This window comes from Megalobrama amblycephala, linkage group LG7 (genome assembly GCF_018812025.1).
Source record: "Megalobrama amblycephala isolate DHTTF-2021 linkage group LG7, ASM1881202v1, whole genome shotgun sequence".
Classification (NCBI taxonomy): Eukaryota; Metazoa; Chordata; class Actinopteri; order Cypriniformes; family Xenocyprididae; genus Megalobrama; species Megalobrama amblycephala.
In genome coordinates this window covers 21,916,498-21,936,555 of record NC_063050.1, presented here as the reverse complement: position 1 = coordinate 21,936,555, position 20,058 = coordinate 21,916,498, and positions in this window count along the sequence as shown.

Below are 20,058 nucleotides of genomic sequence, written 5' to 3'. Positions count from 1 at the left end.
GCATTTGAAGTGAAAAAAGTTCATCAAAGTTGTCCTTAGAAGAAGGTTTTAGGACAACTTTGATGAAGGGTGTGCATGATGTCACCATGAAACGCATTGTAGCCCTCTGTGCTCCTCAGTACCTGGAGGAGGACCCACAATTCTTCAAGACTTGAAATGTAAATATTCAATGCATTAACAGAATTGCTAGTATCGGTGAATGTAACTGTCTACTTTTAGTCTACTGAGTGAAACTTACAGTTGGACCCTCTAGGCTTATTTCAGGAGGCGCTGGGAGAGCCAGACATCACTGATTTTGTCATTGTGATCAACAAAAGCACAAGTCCTTCAAGCATTGCAGTTGTGACAGAGGATGATCTTTCAGTTTTGGCATGTTCAGAAGCACTTGTTCACACAATCACAGGGTTCTAAAAATAAAAGACTAATCTTCAAAAAAATCCTCAATTGTACAGCTGAAGGTTTATTTTATTTTTTTAGGTTTTGTTGTTTTTTTGAGTTAGTATTTTTATGTAATGAAGTACTGCAGAGGTGCCCTATCCTGTTCCTGGAGATCTACCTGCCTGCAGAGTTCAGCTAAGTTATTCAGCTAATTATTTTGCCAAGTACAAAATATGTTTAACAGCAAAAGTTTCTCCATTTACCAATGTGTTTAAAAAATTTTTTTAAGTTTGTCTATACTTATTAAATTTTACAGTCTGTGTATAAGTAAATATCTGTGTATAATTTTTCAAAATGTGGTAAATATTTTATTTATAATAATTGTATAACAACTGCTGTTATAGTTTTGTAATTGTTTTGTAAATAAAATGTCTTCATGCCAACCAGATCGAGTGAGTTCTTTACAAATGGACATATAATTGCTTTCATAATAATGTGATGTTTGTATAGATTTAAGTAATGTTATTTATGTATTATAATTTATATAATGAAAATGTATGTAAGCATTTTGGCTGGGTATCAAATTTAAATGAAAAATGTATGAACAGTAGGCAGGCGTAAATCGGGGGGGGGACGGGTAGGCTACACCCGGGCCTTAACCGCTCCAAATTGTAGTGGACTGCAGCTGACAGCTCACTCTGGGAAAAATATGGGGGGGAATCTGATTCATTTCAATCAGCTAATTAGTTTTGTTCACCACCATTTCGATGCTGCAATCAATATAGTGGATACACAGCTAGAATACTTGTCAGAACTATAGCTTTAAAAGAGCACACAAAGAAGCCATTTTAGGGTTTATTCCCAACATTAATATTTTTCTCAACCTTTAGCCATTCCCACAACAAAACAACACTCTGGGCATGACTATTACATCATAAAGACTGCCAATGACCTAGTGGCCTACTGAGCAATGATTTTATAGTAACATACAAAAGCAGGCCAAACTAGAAATGTGTGACTCATCTTTTGTCATGTAAATGTCTATCATTAACATAATAAAAATGTTACCTTAATTAACGATAATTTATCACAAATATCATTAACATGACACACTTGTAACATCATTAACATGTTCTTTCTTTGGTAATGGTATTCATTCAGTCTGTTTCCAGATAATCACAGCTTTCATGAGTCATGCTCATTTTATTGTTCTACATTCTTGGCCACATTTTATTTATAAAACAAAATAAAATACCTGGCATGTCCACATCAGACTCTGTGCTTGAAAATATCTTTGCTGTTAAATGTGCTTAAAAAAACCTCACAATTTAGACTTATATTTTTTAAGGTGACGCATGCCTCATGGATCTATTATTTACTTTTCTTATTTCTATAGTTTCAATTCCTAATAAATTTAAAGTAAACCAAAAGAATAATGTTGACATATGTTTGCTGAAATGTTTTTGTCACATCCACGTCTGTCCCGAACTCCAGTTCCCAGAATCCTCCTGTTCTCCACACCTGTCTGCACTTCCCTTATCAGTCTTCCCGCCATCTCCCTGGATTCCCTGCACCTGTTCCTCGTCAGCGCTCCCTTTAAGTTGGACTCACTCCCTGCACTCCTTGCCCGTTCTTGTTGTTGTTTAATGTGTGTGAAGCTGTTTCCATTCCTGGATTGTTAATAAAGCCCATTACTTTGTGGATTTCTGTATTCGCCTCGTTTTTACAAGCAGCACATGTAACAGTTTCTAACAAATAGGGATTACCTTACACCAAACAGTTCCTCACACATTGAAGCCATTAAGGATAGCCAAAGGTTCAGGACAATGGGTGAAAACATTACATATGTGAGAGAGTTTTACCCAAAATCAAATACTGTATTACACTTTTTCAATAGATAATATTGCTTCAAAGTTTGAATAAAAAGTTAAAAGCAAACGTATCTTCATACAAGGTGTTCTGACACAATTTTTGTTTTATAAAATTTGTGGTTGTTATTTCTCGGTTCATGCTACCATTATCAGCCTGTTAAATATTAAGTTATAACATAGTGAAACAAGAATCATGCTACCAAATTCTTTTGTCACAATGTTTTTAAGAAAAAAAATAGGTGTTTTTTAAAATACAACTAAACCAGATTATTTTCTTTTGAGAAACTATTAGACAAATTATTTTCCCTGTGGTGTTGGAATAGGACTTATTTTAAAGTTTTGGAATCAGGCAATACAAGGATCTAGATGAAGCTTCATATTAAACAAAGAAAAGAATCTCATTTTCACTTGTGAACGTATTTATACACATTTTCAACATGTATTATACAATATCTGCACACCATATTTGAAAAGGTTTTAGCAATGTTTTAGATCAGATCATCCAACATGACAATAAATAGTTGTAACAGTGTACAAGTGTGTCTCAACTGTTTATAACAATTTTCTTAGATTATTTTATTTCTTAGATTATTATTTTATTTTTACTCAAATAAATAGATATTGAATATATTTTACTTGCATTGCTTTTCCCCTACAGATCAAAGCCAAACATGTTCTTTGTAGGAATTATTTAAACACAAATCTCATTGAGAATATATTATACAGTTATGATATTTTCAAAAATTCAAAGGTCCTAGTTACTCAGAAAGTAAATTGATAGTTCTTGTAGTGCAATTATCCATCTCTCCGATGTGGGGTTGCATACTGTGGAGGGAGTTGAAGCTGATAGGTTGATCTGCTTGGTGATGGTGAACGGGCCAATGAACCTGGGACTCAGCTTCTTGCAGGGCTGATGCAGTCTGATGTCCCGTGTGGACAGCCAGACCTTCTGTCCAGGTTGGTAGGCGGGAGCGTTGGAACGATGAAGGTCAGCTGTCATCCTGCGTCTGCGCAGGGCTCGCTGCAGTTGGTGGTGTGCTGAGTCCCAGACCCTGAGTCCCACCAGTAATCCACAGCTGGAACGTCCGATGGTTCCCCGGTCCATGGGAACAGTGGGGGTTGGTAGCCGAGCACGCACTGGAATGGAGTGAGTCCTGTGGATGGCTGACCCCAAATACTGGTTCCAAGAGTCCTGGTGGTCGTGGCAGAAGGTACGGAGGAATCGACCGATCTCTTGGATCTTCCTCTCTGTCTGCCCGTTCGACTGGGGATGGTAGTCAGATGATAGACTGACGGTCACACCTAGGAGCGAGTGGAAGGCCTTCCATACCCGGGAGATGAACTGAGGTCCTCTGTCTGAGACTATATCCTCAGGTATTCCGAAGTATCTGAACACATGATTAAACATTAATTCAGCAGTCTCCATGGCAGTGGGTAAACTTCTCAGTGGAATTAGACGATATGACTTGGAGAATCGATCGATGATTACGAGGATGCAGGTACAGTCATTGGATGCCGGCAGGTCAGTAATGAAGTCCACTCCTAGGTGTGACCAGGGTCGGTTAGGAACGGGCAGAGGATGGAGCTTGCCGGATGATGGCATGGGCTCTTGGAGATGGCGCACTCCCTGCAGCCCTGCACGTACCTTCTGACATCGGATGCCATACTCAGCCACCAGAAGTGCTCCTTCAGCAACGAGAGGGTTTCATTGACCCCCGTGTGGCCAGTGCCAAGTGACGTGTGGGCAGAGTGAATGAGTGGAGTGCATCGTGCCCTGGTGATGTAGAGCAAGCCTGGTGGACAACCCGGCGGAGGGTTAGTGGAGGCATTGGAGGAGGGTATGGTCTCTTCCGACCAGGAGATGGGGCTCACAATGATGGAACTTGGGAGGATGGTTTCCGGTTCTTCGAGTTTTTCTTCTGGAGAATGGAGACGAGAGAGGGCATCTGCTTTAACATTTTTAGAACCTGGACGATAGGAGATGGAGAAATCAAAATGGGAAAAGAACGGGGCCCAGCGCGCCTGTCTTGGGTTCAGTCTCTTCGCAGAGCGGAAGTACTCCAAGTTCTTATGATCCGTAAGGATGAGAAATGGATGTTTGTCTCCCTCCAACCAATGCCTCCATTCTTCTAAGGACAACTTCACGGCTAAGAGCTCTCTGTTGCCGATGTCGTAGTTGACCTCCGCCGGGTTGAGCTTGCGGGAGAAGAAGGCGCATGGATGGAGCCTACTTGGTGTCCCCTGCTGCTGAGACAAGACCGCTCCCACTCCTGTGGTGGAGGCGTCCATCTCCACCATAAACGGTAGTTCAGGATTGGGATGGACGAGGAGGGGAGCGTTGGTGAAGGCTTCTTTGAGGGTGTTGAAGGCGTTGGTGGCAGCTGTAGTCCAGGACAGAGACTTGGGCTGGTTACGGAGCAGGTTGGTGAGTGGATGAGTGATGGAGCTGTAGTTCTTGATGAATCGACGATAGAAATTAGCAAAACCAAGGAAGTGCTGGAGTTCTTTGATTGATGATGGAGTTGGCCAGGTCTTGATGGCTTCCACCTTCCCCTCGTCCATCCGGATGCCACTGTGGTCAATGATGTATCCGAGGAAGTGTACAGAGGGTTGGTGGAACGAACACTTTTCTGCCTTCAGGAAGAGATGGAACTGTCGTAGGCGCTGGAGGATCTCCGCAACGCGGTGGCGATGTTCGGCCAGGATCCGGGAGTAAATTAAGATGTCGTCGATGTAGACTAGTACGAACTTCTGGAGGATCTCCCGGAGCACCTCATGGATGAAGTCCAGGAATGCGGAGGGGTCGTTGACCAGGCCATACGGCATCACGAGGTATTCGTAGTGGCCGGTGGGCGTGATGAAGGTGGTCTTCCACTCGTCCCCCTCGCGTATCCGGATGAGGTTGTACGCGCTGCGGAGGTCCAACTTCGTGAACACAGTGGCACCGCGGAGATGTTCCAGGGCCGCTGGGACGAGAGGAAGGGGATAACGGAATTTTACGGTGATCTTGTTGAGGGCACGATAATAAATGCAGGGCCTCAAGCCTCCGTCCTTTTTTGCCACAAAGAAGAAGCTCGAAGCAGCAGGGGAAGTAGACGGGTGGATGTATCCTTGAGCAAGGGCCTCTTTGATGTATTCCTCCATGGCCTTCTCCTCCGGGATGGACAGGGGGTAGATCCTTTCCCTGGGGACTCGCTCACCCGGAAGCAGATCGATGGCACAGTCCCATGGCCGATGTGGAGGCAGCTTAGAAGCACGTTGCGGGCAGAAGACGTCGCTGAAGGGGGTGTTAGGGACCCTTGTTACCAGATATGTTGAATAAAGACCCGGAGTCAAAGTTTAAAAAAAATAATAAATTGAAGAAAAATTTAATGAAGAATAGTTTGTAGTTTCATCAGCAGAAGCCAGCTTCATGTCTCACAAGGAGTTCGTAGGCCACTCTGTGTACATTCACATTTCCACAACAATTATACTCTAACAGAATCAACTAACTACGTCATTACTTCAGGTTGAATGATTCTGATTGGCTAAGAAAAATAGACAAGATTAGAAATTTTCCACTCATGGACAGATAGTAAGAAGCATATCTCCCTTCGTCGCGGTGATGACGAGGGGGACCCTGGATTTAGGTACCGGATGTCCTTTTGGGGTCATGATGTGGCATCTGCTGGTCTCAAGCAGAATGCCAGTTGTCCAGTACAAAAGGACCTGCACAAAACTCTTAGCACACATACACAGATACACATGATTCACAGCTTCTTCAAGGCTGAAGTTGATCTGAGCTCTGCTCTGAGCAGGAAACTTTCCCCAAAACATACTGATAACATGTTCTTTTCTCTCAGTGAGAGGTACAGAGGGAAATAGATGCTTTAACATACATTGAAGAAGTCATTCAAATATTTTAACAGAAATATAAATGTTGATTAATAACTTAAAAGATATATATTGAAGCGGCAGTGGATTCCAGAATCCACCCCTTCAGGGGCGTAACAGGCTGAAAACATGAAACAGAAAACATGATACTCTTACTACATGAGAGCTGAAGTACTGATGTTCTTTTTGATGTTCTAAAACTGATGTCATCTTTCTGGTCTGTCTGCGGTCACAAGACACATAGTACATCAACATGAAAAGCGAGTCTTGCTGTTTTTCTGGAACATTCTGTTACATACTATTACACTTAATTACAGCATGTTACAGTCATGAAAAAATATTTTAATTGTACTCTAAACAGGACTTGAATGAAAAGTAAACTTGATAAGTAGTTATTTTAAGTGAAAGGTTAGGCCATTTTATTTTGTCCACTCCAAAACTATGTCTTTTAGGCGGCTACCTTTTAGGTTTTTATCCAGGAAACATGCACAACTACGTCAATGTGTTGTCACGTTTGTCTCAATAATTTATTCTTCTTTTAGGAAGCCATTATGGTAGAGGTTTTTATCCCTAATCAGCATACAATCAATGAAAAAATGGTTGGCTCTTTGTAGCTCTTCACCACAGACAAGTTGCCGGCTCAGGGTGCTTACCCACCAAAGAATGTCCAATTAGAGACAAAACGAAAATGCATTTGGTTTTCTGGCAATAACCCATTTGTTGTCACCACTCAACAGACTGGTTTGTGTTTTGGTTGTGGTTGTAGTTGTGGTTTTCTATAAATTAAAAACAGTAAGATAAACATGAATATACATGATAATAATAATGAATAACAACAATTAAAGGTGCCATAGAATTGAAAATTTAATTTACCTCAGCATAGTTAAATAACAAGAGTTCAGTACATGGAAATGACATACAGTGAGTCTCAAACACCATTGTTTCCTCCTTCTTATGTAAATCTCATTTGTTTAAAAGACCTCCGAAGAACAGGCGAATCTCAACATAACACCGACTGTGATGCAACAGTCGGGATCATTAATATGTACGCCCCTAACTTTTGCATATGCCAGCCCATGTTCAAGGCATTAGACAAGGGCAGGCAGTATTAATGTCTGGATCTGTGTACAGCTGAATCAACAGACTAGGTAAAGCCAAGTTCAGACTGCACGATTTTCAAAGTAGTCGGGTCACTGTTCTTTTCACACTGCATGACTATCTTGGCCAGCATTCAGTCGCTGCTGTGTTCAAACTGCACGATGGATCGGCGACAGAAGACTTCACACTGCATGACTTTACAATAGGAAGAATCGCCGACAACTCTGTCTGGCACGCAAACTACGTTTCACAACCAAACACACGCGAGATGTGACAAGGAAACAACGCGCGCAAGACCAGAGTTCTCACGTGAGACTGGCCCTGTGTCTCAATCAGCTCCCTAGGTCGTGAATCAGTACATAATGAAAGTGAATGTGGCTGATACCCTGATCAGTGCCCTTACTACTGAACTAGGGAGCTGATTGAGACACACGGTGGGATTATTATTAAAAATAGTAGCCCGCAAGAAGCTTGAAATACGAATTGCCTGTGCGCTGATTTGCAGCGAAAACAACATCAAGAAAAGAAGAATATGGAGAAGGAAATGTTTGGGGAGACGCGAGGAACAAGGATTGTGTGTTCTGCAACGACAGTTGGAGCTAAATACATAACTTTTCAATGTGCTGCTGTTGATGGTCAAGCAAATGTTTGTGCTTTGCTTCTGTATGATAAAATTGTAATGTTTATCTGAAACGAAGCAATGCTTGCTGATGTTGTGGTCTATAACTCCTCCCCGAACTCCCAGCTGCTCTGTATCTTGCTCTCTCATTGGCTGTCGGTCATCGCTGATGTAGTTTTCAGTCAGAACACTTTTCACACAGCAGGATTTTGAATCGCCGACAGGTCCAGATATTTAGCATGCCAAATATCTCACGGGTGTCGGCGACTCGTCGGCGATTCTCTCAGATCACATCTTTGCTCATTCACACTGCGTGATTGTCACTCGCGTGAACGAGCACCGATTTGCCTGTGATTTCGGGCATTTGTCTGCGATTTCTCAAAATCTGTCGGCGAGCCAAAATCGGGGCTAAAATCGTGCAGTCTGAACTCGGCTTAAGCAAGCAAGGACAATAGCGAAAAATGGCAGATGGAGAAATAATAACTGACATGATTCATGATATTTGATCATGATATTTTTAGTGATATTTGTAAATTGTCTTTCTAAATGTTTCGTTAGCATGTTGCTAATGTACTGTTAAATGTGTTTAAAGTTACGATTGTTTATTACTGTATTCATGTATTCACAAGAGCCGTTGCTATTTTTAAACACTTCCAGTCTGTATACACAACTTCATTCTTTATAAATCTCTCCAACAGTGTAGCATTAGCCCCGTTAGCCATGGACCATAGCCTCAAACTCATTCAGAATCAATTGTAAAGATCCAAATAAATACTATACTCACATGATCTGATGCATGCATGCAGCATGCATGATGAACATTTTGTAAAGATCCGTTTTGAGGGTTATATTAGCTGTGTGAACTTTGTTTATGCAATGTATTAGAGTCGCGAGCTCGGGGGCAGGGAGCGCGAGCATTTAAAAGGGAAGCATCCTGAATCGGCACATATTTAATGATGCCCCAAAATAGGCAGTTACAAAAATTAATAAGAAAAATCTATGGGGTATTTTGAGCTGAAACTTCACAGACACATTCAGTGGACACCTGAGACTTATATTACGTCTTGTGAAAAAGCATTCTAGGGCACCTTTAAACACATTGGCAATAATACAATACAATAAAATAAGATTAATAATTAAACATGAACATTAAATCACAAAAGATTTAAAGAAAATCTAATATTATGTGTAACTTCAATATTATGGTCGACATTATGTGCAGCGCACAGTTGTAACCTGACACCTTGTTAGCGCTGCATAACTTGTATGGTGCTACTCTGACTGGGCTATGAACGTGCATGCGTGTAGCAAGTTGTTTACAACAATTCTCCCATTAAATATATAGAAATACAGCGAACTTTGCTTCAAACAGGAACATAAATGTAATAACAACAAGTTAAATCTCCAGCACAGACAATAATAAAAATATACAGGTGCTGGTCGTATAATTAGAATATCATCAAAAAGTTGATTTATTTCACTAATTCCATTCAAAAAGTGAAACTTGTATATCATATTCATTCATTACACACAGACTGATATATTTCAAATGTTTATTTTTTTTAATTTTGATGATTATTCAAAATAAGTGTGGTGAGTTGGGAGGGTTGAAATGAAATTCAATCTGCTGTTTAGCCAATTGTCTCTGCAGATCTTGGGCTTCCTTTAGCTCCCTTTCACCTCCTCTGAAATTTGTGCCTTGATCTGACAACAGCTTATGAGGTTTCCCTCGCCTAGCCACGCACCGTCTGAGGGCCATGAGGAAGGAGTCAACTTCCAGACTATGGAGAATGTTGACGTATACTGCTCTGGTGGTGAGGCATTTGAAAATTATTCCCCATTTTTTCTTATTGCACCTACCCATTTTGACAGTATAGGGACCAAAGCATTCTACGCCAGTGGAGTAAAAGGCGGGCTTGAAAAGGCGTAGTCTTGCCGGGGGGATGTCCGCCATTTTAGGCACCTTTGGGTTTTGGCACTGTGGACCTTTTGGCACTGTGCACATTCTCGGTGCAAATGCTTTATGGCCTCTCTTCCACGAAGGACCCAGTATTTATGGCGTAGTTCGGTGAACACCCTCTCAGGACCGGAATGACAGAGTTTAGAATCATAACTTTGGATGATCAGTTTAGTGATGGAGTGCCTTGGATCCAGTATGATAGGGTGCATGTTGTCAGTTTCCAGGTAGGGACTATGTCGTAAGCGTCAGCCGAATCTGAGCAATTTTGTTTCCTCATCGAGTTCAGGGGCCAGTGCTCTCAGTTGACTACTGCGGGCAAGCGGCTTACCAGTCCTCAGTTGTTCCAAGTCTGACGGGAAGCATTGTGCTTCCTGCAAAACACTAATCTCTGCACTTCTGTAGTCACTGGCTGTGGGCTTACCATCGGTCGCCCCTTGAAGAGCCGTGGACTCAATTAGCTCCACCAGAGTCTTAAACTGACTGAAATCAGAGGATGTGAAGCAGGCCAGAGTACTGGAACCAGTCTTACGAAGTTCGTTATCATCTACTTCCTCTGAACTGGGGCATTCAGGCCACAGATCGGGTGGATATTTCAGGAAAAGTGGACCTTGGTACCAGCGGCTTCCAGGGCAGAGATCACAGAGACTCCTTCCCCGAGTGATGTCATCGGCTGGATTACTTGTGGAGGGTACATATCGCCAGCTGTGTTGCTCTGTGAGATCTGATTCTGGGAATGAGACTGAAGTGAAGAGACACTACTGTTCAATCCTTCTGCAAGTGTTGGACTGGGCCCTGTAATGTCCAGCCAAGACGTGTCTTTATAGCCGCTGGTCCCCCTGGAGGGCCTAGCTTTACCGGTTTCACGGGAGTGATCAGATGGGGGTTATCCGATCCAATGAGCAGCACTGGACAGACTGCTTCAAAATCATGCAGTGGAAGCCCTTTAAGGTGCTGATATCTCTCCCTCAGAGTCTTCACTGGGTGTGAGTGTTCTGCTAAGCTTAGCTGTTGAGCAGTGAAGGCACCTTTGATGTGATACCGTTTAGCAGGCTGAGTGATTGGGGAGATGGTGAATGAAACTGCTGCTCCTCTGAGAACTTGTAACTCCTGTCTGATTGTTCGAAGCGGAAGGTCTTCAGGCTGACCTTTGAGGCCCAACTGCTGAGCTGCACTGTGGAGGAGAATAGTTCTCTCAGATCCATCATCCTAGATTGCATATGCATCCATTCTCCTCTTTTTGCATTTCTGAGAATTACCTTGCTGATTTTAAGCAGAACCTTTCGGCTGGTAGACGGCTTATGAATCAGGAGAATCTCATTCATGGTGTTGAGCAGACAAGTGTTGGTATCAGCAGTTTCGTCTTGAACAGGCTTTGAGTTCTCTGGCTTTCCAGCACTGATGTCATGCAGAGCCATGAGGTGTCGGCTGCTGCACTGTCTGCAATGCATTTTTAGGTTACAGTTGTGAGAACTCTCTTGGGTTGGGATGTATGAAGTCAGGAATCGTGGGAGTTGGACCTTGATACATCAGTTCTTGTTCAGGGGGAGGTGATGGAGTAAGTGACCAACATGGCGTTTGTGGATGCCTGACAGGATCTTGAGAGTCCCAGTATGAAGAATTTGAGGGATCCTGTTTGTGGGAGTAATGCACATCTGGTCTCTGACCCCTTTGTGGCATATAATTTGAGGAGGAGCTCTGTTTAATAATGGAGGCAGATGCTGGAGTTGGACGGTGTGGAGGACTCCAAAGCTTATCCTCAATCTGATGCTCCCTTGGCAGTTTGAGGCATGGAGCTGGTATGGGTCTGAAGCTCCTTTCCTCAGAACGTACCTGCAGCTGGACGCATGGTGCGGGTGTAGGACTGGAGCTATATTGCATTGGAGGAGTGACAGGTGAAAGGGACTGACTTTCAGGACGTTGATATTCCATTTGAATTTGTAGCTGCTTCATTTGTTGCTTTAGCTGAACAAGCTCCTTTGCATATTGTTCATTTGTGCTCTGAAAAGTGTCCCTTTCCTGTTGTATCATCTGCAAGGCTTTGCGGAGACCCTTATTCTCTCTCCTTATGATGTCTGATGCAGATTCACACTCCTCATCAGACCACTGTAGCAGATGGTCAGCCTCGTAACCTGGTAGCAGTGGAGTAAAGCCAGTTGCTTCACTCATTTTCTCATGAGCGGGCAAAGCAGAGAAAGGGGAGGTAACCTTTCCCCTTATGACGACATAAGGGAATAGGGAACATTCCAGGTTGGGTCGTCTGAGCTTTCATTCTCTCAGTTTACCCAGGGCTCGGTTTACACCCATCGCCTTTTCTAGCCATTGGGGGACCATATGCAGGCTAGGGGAACTCATATTAATGTTAAAAAACCTCATAAAGTGAAATTTTCATGCCATGGGACCTTTAAAAATGGACAAAAGGTTTTTGTTGTTGCTATTTGTTTGTTTGTTTTTTTGCCCTTACTCTCTGACCTCCTGAAGGCCACTGTGTAATTCTCACCCTGACTAAGGCCCTGTCCCAAATGGCGCACTTCATGTGGACTTTCGGTCTCGTGGACTTAAATTGCGCGTGCTCGCCGAGTCTACGAGTCCGTAGGCCGTCCCATTCAGCATTTTAATGCTCTGAAGTGTGCTCAGCAGCGCCCCCTTTGTACCCTTGAAGTGGTCTTCCGCGAAGCCTGCATAGATGCAGGCTCCGCACACTTTAACTACCCAGGAATCCTTGCAAAATGCCAATCAGACAACGGATGGGAGGAGATTTTGCTCAAGAACATAAGATGACATGGCTGAGAAGAAAATATTTAAGTGTAGGTATCATTACGGTTTTTATGACCTAGGTGTACATTTTACCAGTTGTTACCTACAGTTTATACAAACATTATGGTCATCGACCAGTGGTTGATATCTCAAACATAATAATAGCGCGTTGAATAATACGATCGTATTATGATTCATTAAATAAATAGAACCGAATGTCAGGGCTTTACTGAGTCATATGAACCTAGTATTAAACCTAGTAAACCTAGTATTTATATTTAAACCTGTAAATTCATCTGAAACTCACACACATGTTTATTATGTGTTAAAATTGTAGTCTTAGTTCAGATGGAACATTATGTATTATTACAACTGTATACATTATTTAAATAAGCATGTATATATTGTCTAATGCCCAGGTGGCATAAGCAAAAGCAGGCTGTGTAGTTGACATGGAGATAATATTTTGCAAAAGAAAAGAAACCTGTTCTTGATGCTAAATATTATCCCCAAACCTGCAGCTCCTGTCAAAAAACAACCAGACCATTATTTCCGGCGTGGCGATCGAGACTGTCCCAAAAATACCTCTCAGTGCGCCCTCGTGGACTCGCGCCAAGGGCCCTATAGGTCTGCACTACATGACGTCACCAAAGTGTGGACTCTGAGGAAGTCCACAAGTCCGGAGTGTGCCATTTGGGACAGGGCCTAAGACACACTGGGAGAAGCATTTCAATAACCCTATGAATGCATTATTAAAATGGAGAATCGAATCAAATTAATCAAATCGCATCGAATTTTAATGTGAATCGTCTCAAATCAAATCGTTTTGAATTTGCAAGAATCGTTCTTGAATCGAATCGAACACCCATGAATCATGAATCGGATCGATTCGCTGTCTACCCAAAGATTCACAGCCCTAGTGCAGATACAGTAAAATACAACAATGAGCTTTAAGAAGAGTTTCTTTTCATTACACTACTGTAAAATGATCAGAAAAACATGACCAACTACAGTGATTCATATTTCATAAGGATCAAATGTTCTTTGAGTCCCCTACCCTTTATTTTTCTGTCCTACCAGTTTTAGGATGTATTTCCCAAAGCACAATCACCTGTGACCTAATTTTTATTAACCTGAGATTCTGAGATTAGAGTGTCATCAGTTTCGCTACATAATGTTTACACATGGATGCTGAATGAGAACATGTTTAAACCTGTGAAAAATCAGGGTATTTTTCTGTAAAGTTTTGCGGAAAACATTGAGAAAATTGGAATGTGTGTGAAAACAGGTGAAATGTGAATAATGTGAAATCTTAATAATGACATTATTGTCATTTTTAGAGCTGCTTTACCACAGTATTGAACATTGGACATCACTGATCATTATTAGGGCCCAAGCCACTCAAGCGCAGGGCCCTTTTGTTTTTCTAAGGAGAATTATTTTTTTTTCTGTCATCCAGGGCTTTTGGGGGCCTTAACATGCTCAAAAACTCTTGAAAATTGGCACACCCTTAGGAATCTGAGGCCATTAGTGGCAGGGAAGCTAGACAGCGCCCCTTGAATCGTGTCTGAAAACTTGGTCCATATATCAATCACGCTTGCATGTATTTGTGTAAAACTCGGTACACATATAGACCTCATCGGGCCGAACAAATTTCATGCTCTGAAGCCCTATTTGGACGGGATTAGTTTTACATGGGGAGGTGGGGGTAAAGTAATTATTAACAGAGCTTCTCAGTGATTTTAGTCCCGTCCAAATTTGCCATCTCAGTAATCATTACGGACAATGTCAGTAAAGATTACGGCGACTTTTACCTTCTGTAAAAAGGTCCGGAAAAATGGCCTCAGGTAATACTAATCCCGTTTGAATAGACCCGCTGTAAATATGTACGGTAAAAATCCATCATTTCCTGTTTAAAAGTAGTTTTCTGCACATTTTTCAAGCATGGAAGCACTTTAAGAAACATTCATTTGTGTTGTAGGTGGTGGGACAAGTCTGTGGCAATCCTTAAGTATTTCACATACCATTCAGAGCAAAAAGAAGATCGAAGCACTTGTCAGAGTGCGTAAATCGAGTTACCCCTCCCTCTTCTGCTAGTTTTACTGAGATGTCTTATACTTTACTCCACATTCCCATGTAAAACTAATCGCGTCCAAATAGGGCTTTAGTTATACGCCAGCTCAACAGGAAGTCAGCTCTTATGGGTTGTTTGAAAAACGCATGCTCTGGAATTTGATATACTCTTCCTAGGCGATTAATCCGATCACCACCAAACTCGGTCAGAATGAAGTCAAGACATTGATGATGTAAAATCTCAAACGGTTTGGCCATGGCGGGGCAACAAATTTATGATGAAAAAAGGGAAACAGGAAATGTGTTATAAACTCTGCATACATTGATTGATTTTTATGAAACTTCAGCTGTGTGTTCATTGTAGGAGGTTGATCAAAGTTATAGCGCCACCAACTGACAGCAGGAAGTGTGTTACTTTCAAAATGCTTTAAAGATGCCCTAGAACTTTTTTTTAAAGATGTAATATAAGTCTAAGGTGTCCCCTGAATGTGTCTGTGAAGTTGCAGCTCAAAATACCCCATAGATTTTTTTTAATTCATTTTTTTAACTGCCTATTTTGGGGCATCATTATAAATGAGCTGATTCAGTGTGTGTGGCAGTTTAAAGAGCTCGCGCTTGCCTTAAACAACATAAAAAAAAGTTCAAACAGCTAATATAACCCTCAAAATGGATCTTTACAAAGTGTTCGTCATGCAGCATGTCTAATCGCAAAAGTCTAAAAGTACAGTGTTTATTTGAATGTTTACATTTGGTTATGAATGAGTTTGATAGTGCTCCGTGGCTAAAGCACACTGTTGGAGAGATTTATAGAGAATGAAGTTGTGTTTATGAATTATACAGACTGCAAGTGTTTAAAAATGAAAATAGCGACGGCTCTTGTCTCCGTGAATACAGTAAGAAACGATGGTAACTTTAACCACATTTAACAGTACATTAGCAACATGCTAACGAAACATTTAGAAAGACAATTTACAAATATCACTAAAAATATGTTATCATGAATCATGTCATTATTGCTCCATCTGCCATTTTTCGCTATTGTCCTTGCTTGCTTACCTAGTCTGATGATTCAGCTGTGCAGATCCAGATGTGTAATCCCTTTCATAATGTTGGGAACATGGGCTGGCATATGCAAATATTGGGGCGTACACCCCGACTGTTACGTAACAGTCGGTGTTATGTTGAGATTCGCCTGTTCTTCGGAGGTCTTTTAAACAAATGAGATTTATATAAGAAGGAGGAAACAATGGAGTTTGAGACTCACTGTATGTCTTTTCCATGTATTGAACTCTTGTTATTTAACTATGCCAAGGTAAATTCATTTTTCGAATCAAGGGCACCTTTAAGATCACCCTCTAATTTTTACCCAATTTGCTTCAAACTTCATTAGAATAATGTCAAGACATAACGAATGTAGACCTGTAAAAAGATTTTTAATATTTTTCAAACACTGTTGCCATAGCAACAGATCAAACTTCAATATTTGTTTTGGATGGGTTTGAGACACTTAGCATGCTTCAAATTGCATGAAACTCGACTCATATGTCAATATTGTCATCCAGCAGACATGGGCAAAGCCTCAGAAATGGGCAGGAAGGAGGGCCTCTATAGCGCCACCTTTTGAAAAAAGTGGGGGGTCAGTTTAACCTACAGTCACCAAACTTGATACACATATTGTTCTCATTAAGCTGGACAACTTTCTAATTTACAGTCATTAATGTGGATTTTTTCACCCTCTCTCTCCCTCTCTCTGTGGTACACAAACGATAGTTCAGGGAAGGCCACTGTGTAATTCTCACCCTGACTAAGGCCCTGTCCCAAATGGCGCACTTCATGTGGACTTTCGGTCTCGTGGACTTAAATTGCGCGTGCTCGCCGAGTCTACGAGTCCGTAGGCCGTCCCATTCAGCATTTTAATGCTCTGAAGTGTGCTCAGCAGCGCCCCCTTTGTACCCTTGAAGTGGTCTTCCATGAAGACGAATACAACATCAGCAATCACAGACATTCACATTAGACTGGATTAGATTTCTCAGAGCACTGTGGAGTTTGAGCATATAACAGTATATAATTTTCTGTGGAATTTTTATAGAGGTTGTCTGAGAAAAACATAGACATGGTAGATTAGGATGATATTCTGCACTTATTTAGAATTGACCTATGACATTCTATGACATGAAATTCATCTAAATTTAAATGATCTCATGGATGTGGCTGTTGTGGTTTGTGATCATATGGGCACCAGCTGCTGCAGTAAATGTGGTGTATTCAAATAACTTTGACATAGTCCTTTTAGTTTTAACTGCCTATTGCCTGCTCTTCACAGTTGCCCTGAAGCCACCGGGTTGGCGGTGCCACCGGGCTTGGGCCCGCCATCACTGCTTGCAGCTATATATTTTTTTATTGTCTCTTACTGTAAAGCTGCTTTTAAACAATCTGTATTGTATAGAGCTATATAAATAAAGGTCATTTGACTTGTTCTTTTAAGGATGGGCTGAAGTAAGAGACTCATCTTGAGCCTTGGACTACACTTAGTCTCCTATAAAAAGATTAAAAATGGTGGGTGGACTGTGGGGCTAGAAGAAGTGTCACCGCATTGAAGTAAGAACTCACTTAAAAAAAAATAGATAAACAAGCTCCACCTAAATCTTCATTTAGAACTCCAGGTAGTGGATTATAGATGAGCTTGTCATCAGCATAGTTGCATTCTTCTTTTATTCACAATGCATTTGCAAAGTGACATTTACTGACAATAAGCATTAATCATCTTCATTATGCTTATACTTTTGTTCCAAAAGACTCTCATTGAGAAAATATTTCTTGAATGGCAGTCCTTGTCTCCACCTTTCTTGCAGCTGGACATTCAAGTGTGATCTAAGCAGCTGTTCAGATATCTTGATATATTCTTGTATTTTTTTTTTTAATGCAGAATTGATCCTGATGCAGATTAACATCATTACCATTTAAAGTGAAGCTCTACACTCAAAACCATTGACTCTTGCTGAAAAACCAAACTTTGCCCTCAGATATCACACACAAGCCCTCGAAAACACACACACTACATCATAGTCTTACACACTGGTGAGATAAATTCAAAACAATACTACAAAAAACAAAAACAAAAACCAGTAATAAGTAATAATGTTGCTTGAGGTGACTACAGTAGAGTACACTGAGGTACACCTCCTGTTTTCCTCCCTGAATGTTCTTATGATCGAGGCAACAGTGAAGCAACTTAAGTTTGGCTGAACTCATTGCCCAGCCTCCCTCATAGTCATACCATGGACAAGGACATGGTCAACTAGTGGCACGAATTTCATCTGAGACTCCTTGTCTCCTTGCACCTCATCCTCATCCTCCTCCTCTTCCTCCTCTTCCTCCACTCCTTGCCACTCTTGCTCCTCCTCTTCCTCCTCCTCCTCCTCTCTGGTGTCCTCAACCTTTTCAATCACATCTCTCTGGATCCATTGTTCCAAAAGTGAATGAACTGACTCAGGCTCTTTTATCTCTCTAATGAAGGTTCTGATTGGTGTGTGATAAATTTTGACTCTTAGGTGGGTAACTGTGTGTTAACTGACCTCAAGCTATGCTGACTTGAGTGAACAATATTGAATGCTATTGGCAATGAGAAATTAAGGGATTTGTGTGTAGAGTTTTGCAGTGACAGTTCAACAAAAATGACTCATGTGTCTAAACAAGGGAATAGTGTTTATAGTTTAGGGAAATGGGTGTGCTTTTTGATGAATGGCGTTATGGTTTTGACATTTTATTTCAAAAGCCTGGTTATAGTGTTTAAGCAATCAAGTAAAAACTGTAATAAAATTAAGACAATTCTTTTTTTTTTAATTCATGTCCATTAAAGTGCAACAGCTGAAAATTTTATTGGTAAACACAATTTACAACCAATACAATTTATAAATAACTAAATATAATTAAATGCTAATTTATTACTAATAAAAGTCAGTGTTTGAGAAGAGTGGAGTTCATTCAGTGTTTGAGAAGAGTGGAGTTCATGCATATACAGGTGCTGGTCATATAATTAGAATATGTGAAAAAGTTCATTTTTTTATTGTAAATTATTTTAAAAAATGAAACTTTCATTTATACTAGATTCCCTACATGTAAAGTAAAACATTTCAAATGTTTTTTTGTTTTGTTTTTTAATTTGTTGATTAGAGCGTACAGCTAATGAAAGTCCAAAATCCAGTATCTCAAAATATTAGAATATTTACATTTGAGTTTCATTAAATGACCATCCCTACAGTATAAATTCCGGGTATCTCTTGTTCTTTGAAACCACACTAATGAGGAAGACTGCTGACATGGCAATGGTCCAGGAGACAATCATTGACAGCCTCCACAAAGAGAGTAAGTCACAGATGGTCATTACTGAATGTGGTGGCCGTTTACAGAGTGATGTATCAAAGCATATTAAATGCAAAGTTGACTAGAAGGAAGAAATTGGTAGGCAAAGGTGCACAAGCAACAGGGATGACCACAAGCTTGAGAATACTGTCAAGTAAAGCCGATTCAAACACTTGGGAGAGCTTCACAATGAGTCGAATGAAGCCGGAGTCAGCGCATCAAGAGTCACCACACTCAGACATCTTCAGGAAAAGGACTACCAAGCCACTTCTGAAACAGAAACAACGTCAGAAGCATCTTACCTGGGCTAAGGAGAAAAAGAACTGGACAGTGAACAGTGGTCGAAAGTCCTCTTTTCAGATAAAAGTAAATTTTGCATTTCATGTTGAAATCATTGTCCCAGAGTCTGAAGGAAGACTGGAGAGGCACAGAATCCAAGCTGCTTGAAGTCTAGTGTGAAGTTTCTGAAGTTAGTAATGATTTGGGGGGCCGTGACGTCTGCTGGTGTTGGTCCATTGTGTTTTATCAAGTGCAAAGTCAATGCAGCCATCTTCCAGGAGATTTTGGAGCACTTTATGCTTCCATCTGCTGACAAGCTTTATGGAGATGCTGATTTCCTTTTCCAGCAGGACTTTAGCACCTGCCCACAGTGCAAAAACCACTTCCAAGTGGTTTGCTGACCATGATATTACTGTGCTTTATTGGCCAGCCAACATGCCTGACCCCTGAATCTATGGAATATTTTCAAGAGAAAGATAAGAAACAGTCGATCCAACAATATACAGATGATCTGAAGGCTCAATAGTGCCTCAGCAGTGCCACAGGCTGATCACTTCCATGCCACACTTCACTGATTCTGTAATTTGTGCTAGGAGCAAGTCATTTGCTGTAATATGTGCTGCCGATTGAGTGCACAAATGAACATACTTTAAAGAACTTGAACTTTTCTGTTTTGAAAATCCATTTTTTGATTGATCTTAGGAAATATTTTGGACTTTCATGAGCTGTACGCTCTAATCATCAAAATTTAAAAAAAAAAAAAAAACTTTTGAAATGTTTTACTTTACATG